Source organism: Tachyglossus aculeatus, chromosome 4 (genome assembly GCF_015852505.1).
Source record: "Tachyglossus aculeatus isolate mTacAcu1 chromosome 4, mTacAcu1.pri, whole genome shotgun sequence".
NCBI lineage: Eukaryota > Metazoa > Chordata > Mammalia > Monotremata > Tachyglossidae > Tachyglossus > Tachyglossus aculeatus.
This window is the reverse complement of record NC_052069.1, coordinates 57,082,019-57,090,244: the sequence shown is the minus strand read 5'-3', so window position 1 is coordinate 57,090,244 and position 8,226 is coordinate 57,082,019.

The window sequence follows — 8,226 nt, the reverse complement described above, 5'->3', positions numbered from 1 at the left end:
TAATGGTATTTGTTTAGTGCTTACTATGTACAGAGCACTGTTCTGAGCACTGGGGAGGTTACAAGGTGATCAGGTTGTCCCACAGGGGGCTCACAGTTTTAATCCCCATTTTACAGATGAGGTAACTGGCCCAGAGAAGTTCTCCATTACCCTTCTATTCAAGCCCAGGCACTCCCCAAAGGCAAATGGGTCATTAGGGACTAGACTCCACCCCCTGCTCGGGGCTGGTGGCAGGAAGCCGGTAAAAGATAATAATAATAATGATGATAGTGTTTGTTAAGCACTTACTATGTGCCAAACACTGTTCTAAGCGCTGGGGGGGGATACAAGGTAATCAGGTTGTCCCACATTGGGCTCACAGTCTTAAACCCCACTTTACAGATGAGGTAACTGAGGACCAGAGAAGTGAAGTGACTTGCCCAAAGTCACACAGCTGACAAGTGGTGGAGCCGGGATTAGAACCCATGACCTCTGACTCCCAAGCCTGTGCTCTTTCCACCGAGCCACGCTGCTTTCTCATCCTCCAGGAGTTACCCAGGTGCACGTATCTCCCTGGCACTCAGAGCTTCTCCTCCAGCCCTACTGCAGACAGACACCAAGATCTGAAATCTCAGCAATTTTTAATAGTTTCTTAATTTGGGAACAATGAAAACAGTTCCAGTTCCAACCATCTTTCCCTAGGTCTAATACTTCACCCCAAGGTCACTCTGTAGTTCCCTGTAGGTGTCCTCGGGCTGACATTCCTTTGGCCCTTCTCCCGCTTCTCTGAGGTTCCAGTCTCACTCTCTGAGTCGTTTGGTAGCATCCTTTCTCTCGCTCAAAGGCAGGAGCCTCACTCCTCCGAAGTCCTAATTCTAAGCCCTGGATCTCCTAGGTTTCCTAATCCTGTCCTGGGATAATGTGAGATAATCTCCTGGGATAATAATAATAATAATAATGGCATTTATTAAGCGCTTACTATGTGCAAAGCACTGTTCTAAGCACTGGGGAGTTTACAAGGTGATCAGGTTATCCTACGTGGGGCTCACAGTTTTAATCCCCATTTTTACAGATGAGGTAACTGAGGCACAGAGAAGTTAAGTGACTTGCCCAAAGTCACACAGCTGACAAGTGGTAGAGCTGGGATTTGAACCCATGACCTCTGACTCCAAGGACCGTGCTCTTTCCACCGAGCCACGCTACGTGGCCAAGTGGAAAGAGCATGAGTCTGGGAGTCAGAGGACCCGGGTTCTAATCCGGCCTCCACCATTTGTCTGCTAAGTGACCTCAGGCAAGTCACTAATGTCTCTGTGTCTCAGTTACCTCATCTGTAAAATGGGGATTCGATAGCGGTTCTCCCTCTTACTTAGATTGTGAGCCCACGTGGGACTTGATAATCTCGTATATACCCCAGTGTTTAGTACCATGTTTGGCACCAAGTAAGGATTGAACAAATACTAAAATTATTATAATCTCTGATCACTCCTGGACCCTGAGCTCAGTCAGGATTGACAGCATGAACATTCCCTGGGTCCTGTTCTCTCCGGTACAAAGTGTACTACCCTCTCACCTTCCAGCTGGCTGAGGGTCTTCTCCTCCAAGTACTTGATCCCCTTTTTTCTTCCCCAGTCTTTCTTTCTGATGGGCTCAGATAAATACACTTCCATCAGTGAGTTGGGGACATGACTCTCCTGGTATTCTCCTCCCCCTTCTAAATATGGAGGCCAGTGGAACTTGCCTTCACCCTCCGACATAGAGATTTTCTTGTGTTATGGGCATTTCTACTAAGCTCCTCACACAATTGTATCCTCCTAAGGGCTTAGTATGGTGCTCTGCAAGCAGTAAGCACTCGAATATTATTGATTGATTCTCGAAATATTATTATGTAATTACTTGTTGAAAAACAAATGTGCTATGACTCACAAACAAAGAGATGGGAGGGAAGCTTAGTTGGGAGAGAAACGTCTGAAATTCAAAAGAGTAACCAGCAGGGAGAACTCATGGGAAAAGCAATATTTTCTTTCTCATATCTGGCATGAATTGCTTATGCAATGAAACTTACTGTATCATAGTCATTTTAAAGCATTTTCCTGTCTATAGAAGTCAAATATGAACATTCCTTTGAAGAATTTCTAGGAACAATGCTATTTTCATTAATCATCCTTTCACTTAAAATTTTATCTCCTTCTTAGGGGACACATAAACTGTAAATTTTAATGCAGAATATGGAATTGCTATGAATAATTTTGTCTCGTGGGTAAAAGGCTAACTGGGTATTTGAAGATAGCAATTTAGTCACCTATCTAATTTGTGAGAATGAATTAATTAAACCACTTTGCTTTCCACAAAGAACCATATTAAAAAAAGACAAGAAACAATGAATAAATTAAATGAAAGAAAACACTGCAGAATTGTTTTACATTTGACTGAGCTCTGTTTCACACCAATATTCTCTGAATGCTAACTACCCTCCCTCCACAAGCGGGAGATGAGGTGGGGTTGTTAGGAAGCTTTTCCATTCTCACAGAATAAAACTGAACTACAAGCATCCTCCTAGATTAGAGGTTGTAGGAATACTAACTGTCCCATCTAGAGAAGGAGAGGAACTGAGTTAGAGTACCTTCTTCTCCCAGATAAGGCTCTCCTTTAGGTTCCAAGATAACATATTGTGATAATGAGATCTCATCAGTGTGGCTGATAAAAGCAATAAAAAATTAACAATTGCAGGATGTGCAAAGAAATTTCTCCCTGCTGCAGCATCACATTTTCTGCCGCCACTTCTAGTTGCTATAGGACTTGGTTCCATTTCATTTCCCCCTTTATGCTACAATTAATTCAAATTATCTGTTCCGACAGTCACCCTATTTCTATTATATTCCATACTAACTTGGCTTCTCCTTTGGATAGCCAAACTGATCATTGCTATACCACATCATGAGGTTCATTACGACTAAAACATTTCTTCTGTCCATTATGTTAATGATTTCCCCATTTCACCATAAATATCCATTTGGATCATCATCACCATCAGTAGCATTTACTAAGTGCTTACTGTGTAAAGAGCACTTTCCTAAGTGCTTGGGAGAGGACAATGCAACAGAGGTGGTGCACACATTCTTTGTCCACAGTGAGTTTACAGTCTAGGGATCCTATTATTATTATTAAGAATGGTAAAATAATAATAATAATTGTGGTATTTGCTAAGCACTTACTGTGTGCCAGGCACTGTACTACGCATGGCGGTGGAAACTAGTTAAGTTGGACACAGTCCCTGTTCATTCATTCATTCATTCAATCATGTTTATTGAGCATTTACTGTGTTCAGAACACTGTACTAAGCACTTGGGAAGTACAAGTTGGCAACTTATAGAGACGGCCCCTACCCAACAACGGGCTTACAGTCTAGAAGGGGGACAGACAACAAAACCAAACATGTAGACAGGGGTCAAAGTAATCAGAACAAATCTTAATACCATTTTATAGATGAGGTAACAGGAGAACAAAGAATTTAAGTGACTTGCCCAAAGTCACACAGCAGACAGAACCATGATTAGAACCTAGGTCCTCTGACTCCTAGGCCTGTGATCTTTCCACTAGGACATACTGATTCACCTCTGCCCAGTGAAGGTATGATGTGACAAGTATACATACCTTTATGTTGGTGGATAGACTGTAATCTACAGAACACTGACTGTGATCCAGTATGACTTGGATGTTAAATACAGAAAGCAGACACTGAGACCAAACTTCTCTAGAAATCAGATGTAGTGTCCATGGAAAATCCAAGAGTTACATTCATAAGGAAGAGTTGTGGTAGAATTGTTACCGCTAGAAATTATACTACTAATAATCATAGTGATCGTGGTATGTTAAATGCATACTGCGTGTCAAGAACAGCACTAAGCCCTGAAGTGGATACAACACTATCAAAACTGGCACAGTTCCTTTTGCACATAGAGATCCCAGTCTAAGGGTTAGGGAAAGTTATTTTATACCCATTTTATTTTAGCTTGATTAGCCTCTTGATGCCACGTTGGAGCAGAAAGGTACACTAGGCTTCCTGATGTTGTATTCTACCTCTATTCTACCCTTGGATCATTGATTATGGTGCTGCTAGATAGAAAGTAATAATAATAATACTAATTGTGATGTTTTTAAATGATAATTATATACATATAATTATAATTGTGATATATGTGCCAGACACTGTACTAAGTGCTGGGGTGGATACAAACAAATTGGGTTGGACACCGTCCCTGTCACATATGGAGCTCACAGTCTCAACCCAATTTTACAGATGAGGTAATTCAGGCCCAGGGAAGTAAAGTGACTTGCCCAAGGTCACACAGCAGACAAGTAGCAGAGCCAGGATTTGAGCTCATACCATAACCGTATCTACTCTGGTTGCTGATGGACTGTAACCTTGGACTACAGGCTAATTCTTAGCCCCAGGTAGTTCAGTAATGATTGATAGCATTGGCTAATTATCAACATAGCTTCCTTCCAGAGTGATTTTATAGCAGGGATCTGCAAACTTTCTGAGCCAAAAAAAAAAAAAATAGAAACCTCTGAACAATTGGCATGCAAAGAGCCAATCACACAAATTAGACACACATTAAATTAACTTCAATATATCTTATCTCGTTGTGGAGGTGTTCTTGCAAAAATTATAAATAGGGGAAGAGAGAAAAGTAGAAGAGAGAAGAGGAGGAGAAAGGGGGAGGAAAGGAGCCCGGGAGAGAAAATAACAGGTTCCTGTTCTTTTTCTCCTTCCACTTCTCTTTCAATTTGAGAAGGTAGCAGGGTGGATGTCAGTGTTGCAAAGCATCATGTTTACACCGAGATTTGGTAAAACGCCTTAGTCTTGATTTAAGTTGGAGCACTCAGCTACAAAGGAAAGAGGTGACTTGCTTGCGAGTTTGTTTGTAAATTCATGTGGGAGGGTGGGGGTGTTGGATGGAGGGGCTGCCCAATTCCTTTAGCAGCTATCTGCCCTTCCCCATCACAACCTGGTTTGTCCTCTTCCCAGCTCAAGCAGTTGGGGCAAGCCATTCACAGTTTTGAAGGTGAAGTTAATGGTGCCCATGATTGACAGCCACATCTGATATTGAGAAGGTCAGGCTATGACATCAACCTATAGAAGACATCAACCTAAAGATGCTTTTACATGACGTTGGATGATGCTCTTAGACTGTTGAGTTGAAAGACTTCCCCACATGATGAGTTAACTAGATCAAGGGCAATGCCCTTTTGGGCCATCATAATACTTAAGTCAACCACAACCCACATAGCACCTAAGGACACAAAACTGTCATACCAACAAGACTGTAAGCTTTAATCGGGCAAGGATCATGAATAACTTGTTTGTATCATCCCAAGTGTTTTTTTTAAGTGCTTTGTACATAGTAGTCACTCAACGAATAGTAATGATTTGTTGAAAGATGCATTCTAGTAATTTTGAGATGGAACCTAATTTACAACACGTATATCCTGTGAGAAAACATACTCCATGGCCCAACCTCTCATGATATAGACACACTTTCAAGTAATGTAATTTGATTGCAACCTGAAGGATGTCTGTATTTCATATGAACACTCTGGGCCCTTTGCCCTGAAATACACTGAACAGAGAAAAAAAGGCTTCCCTTCCTTCACCAAGAGTATTTATAAAGAATGGGGAAGGTAAAGGGTCTAGACAAGTGCTGAACAAACTCTCTGCAAAAGAGCTGGTCCCCAGTAAATTAATCATATTTACTGAGCACTTATGGAAAGAGCACTGTACTAAACTCTTGGGAGAGAACAAGGCAATGGATTTAGCAGACATGTTCCCCTGGAGGCAGCAATAGTGGGATAATAGTTGTAACTATTTATTAACTCTGGAAAAGAGTATACGGGTGGGAATCGGGCACAGTCAATAACCAAATTTAATCAGAATTACAACCAAAAACAATGCAAGAGGCGTTTCAGATGGAAATTCCCCAACTGTGACTGACAGACCAAGGACTGATAGAGAAAGTAGCTCTTCAACCTCTGATTGGGGAACAGACCTCCAGAGCACAAGCCCTCCTCTTCACAAAGGCTTTTGTTTAAGGAGAGGATGTGATCCTAAATTGCTAAACTAAATCTCTATGTCTCTGACCTTTTTTATAAACTGTTCCGGTTAAGCAAAGTGAGAAAACTTACCACCTGAAACCTGACCTATCTGAAGCAAAGCAAGGATGGGATTTCCCATAATAGAGACAGAGCAGCCAACTTGAAAAGGACAAAGAAGAAGAGAGAGTGCATTGGATTTGAATAGTTCTTTACAAAGACTTAATTCTGGCTCATAAGTGGGTGTAATCAAGCAATTTCATTTACTATATTCCCCTAAATGCTTAGTACAGTGCTCTGAACAAAATGAGCACCCAATAAATATGATCAATTGATCTCAATATTGGTGAGATGCTCGCACTGAAGGACCTTGTTGTTAATGATTCTTACCCTTCTATTTTGAGTCTACTTCCTAGATGACACAGGTAAATCTGCTCAGTTCCTGAAAGAGCCTTTTGTACTAAGGCTAGTTGCACAGCTAGATGGTTGGAGCCATTTCAGCTTTATAAACCTTCAATTTGGTAGGATACTGATGGCCTTATAGGTGCCTAAAGGAACTTATCAAAGAATATGGACCTACTTATTCTAGGTATAACTTCTCACCACCTTTTAGTTGTTAAAACAATTTTGATCACATTTTATCTTCCTTCTGAGAAATGATATGCTGTAAATTCCAGAAAAAATGAGAGAACTGCAAAAATTGTAATCCTTGTTAACAGACAAAATATTTGTCATAAATCTAGTAATAGGCAAATTCCCCAGAGGTCCAACTGCTCCTAAGTCACCCTACAGACAAGACATATTGTGATATTTGTTAACACATTTGGGATCTCACAAGAGGCAGATGAAACTTGTAGGAGCACTGTATCAAATGTGTAATTATTAACTTATTCAGAATTATCATCTTATTAATATAATGAGGAATGAAGTATCTTCTGCTGTGAAAATAGATACCCATAGATATATTCATATTTCACAGAAGATATTTATTTAAAATGCATGAATGCACATATATATACATCATATACATATATATGTTTGTATATTTTGTGCATGAATTCAATTTAAATAAAACTTTTATTTTCAATACTATAAATACCTTCTTCCAAATCACACGACAAGAGTACTATCTTATGAGAGATAAGAGAAGCAGCGTGGCTCAGTGGAAAGAGCACAGGCTTTGGAGTCAGAGGTCATGGGTTCAAACCCCGGCTCCGCCAATTGTCAGCTGTGTGACTTTGGGCAAGTCACTTAACTTCTCTATGCCTCAGTACCTCATCTGTAAAATGGGGATTAAGACTGTGAGCCCCCCGTGGGACAACCTGATCACCTTGTAACTTCCCCAGCACTTAGAACAGTGCTTTGCACATAGTAAGCACTTAATAAATGCAATCATTATTATTATTATTACTAAAATGTACGAGCCTTACTAAATTGTCATTAGCTTACGCTTTCTTGGTGCATCATAACTAATTTTTCTCTACTCTTACAGGATTTTCTGTATCTGCTGTATTCTTTTCTAGGTACTATGAACATCCATGTTACTTTTTATCCTTGTTCTTGGTCCAGTGCAAGGAACACTGGTCTGGAAATCTGGACACTTGGGTTCTAATTACAGTTGTGTCTGTAGCTGAGTAATCTCAGGTGGAAGACCGCTCTCACACAGTATCCTGATTCTGTGAACCAAACTCTTGTCACTGGATCAAAAGTGGTACCACAAAAATTTCAAAAGCAATTCAGTTATGTGGGAGCCACACATTCCAGTCCATTCTTATTCAATTACTGATAGGCCTATGGTTTATGAAGAACAGCACAGATTAATGAACATTTCCTTGTCTGACAAATTAGAATCCATTGGCAAGCTTCTTTTGTAAGTTGGATATGACAAAAAGGATTCCCTGATCTCAAAAGCAGATTTGTAGAAAAAAAAATTCACTTTAACAAGAGAGGGAGATTGAGTCATAAAGGCATTCAAATGATAGCCTTCTGATTACCAAGTGTACTGAGAACTTTATTTTCTCCCTTAGAATGATGGTATTTAAATTCTTGACCAAATTTTGTAGACCAATGTTCCCCCTCCTTTTGGTATATTTTTCTATGATTACTGAACTTTGGCTCAACAAAAATAACAATAATTGTGGTATTAATTAAGCACTT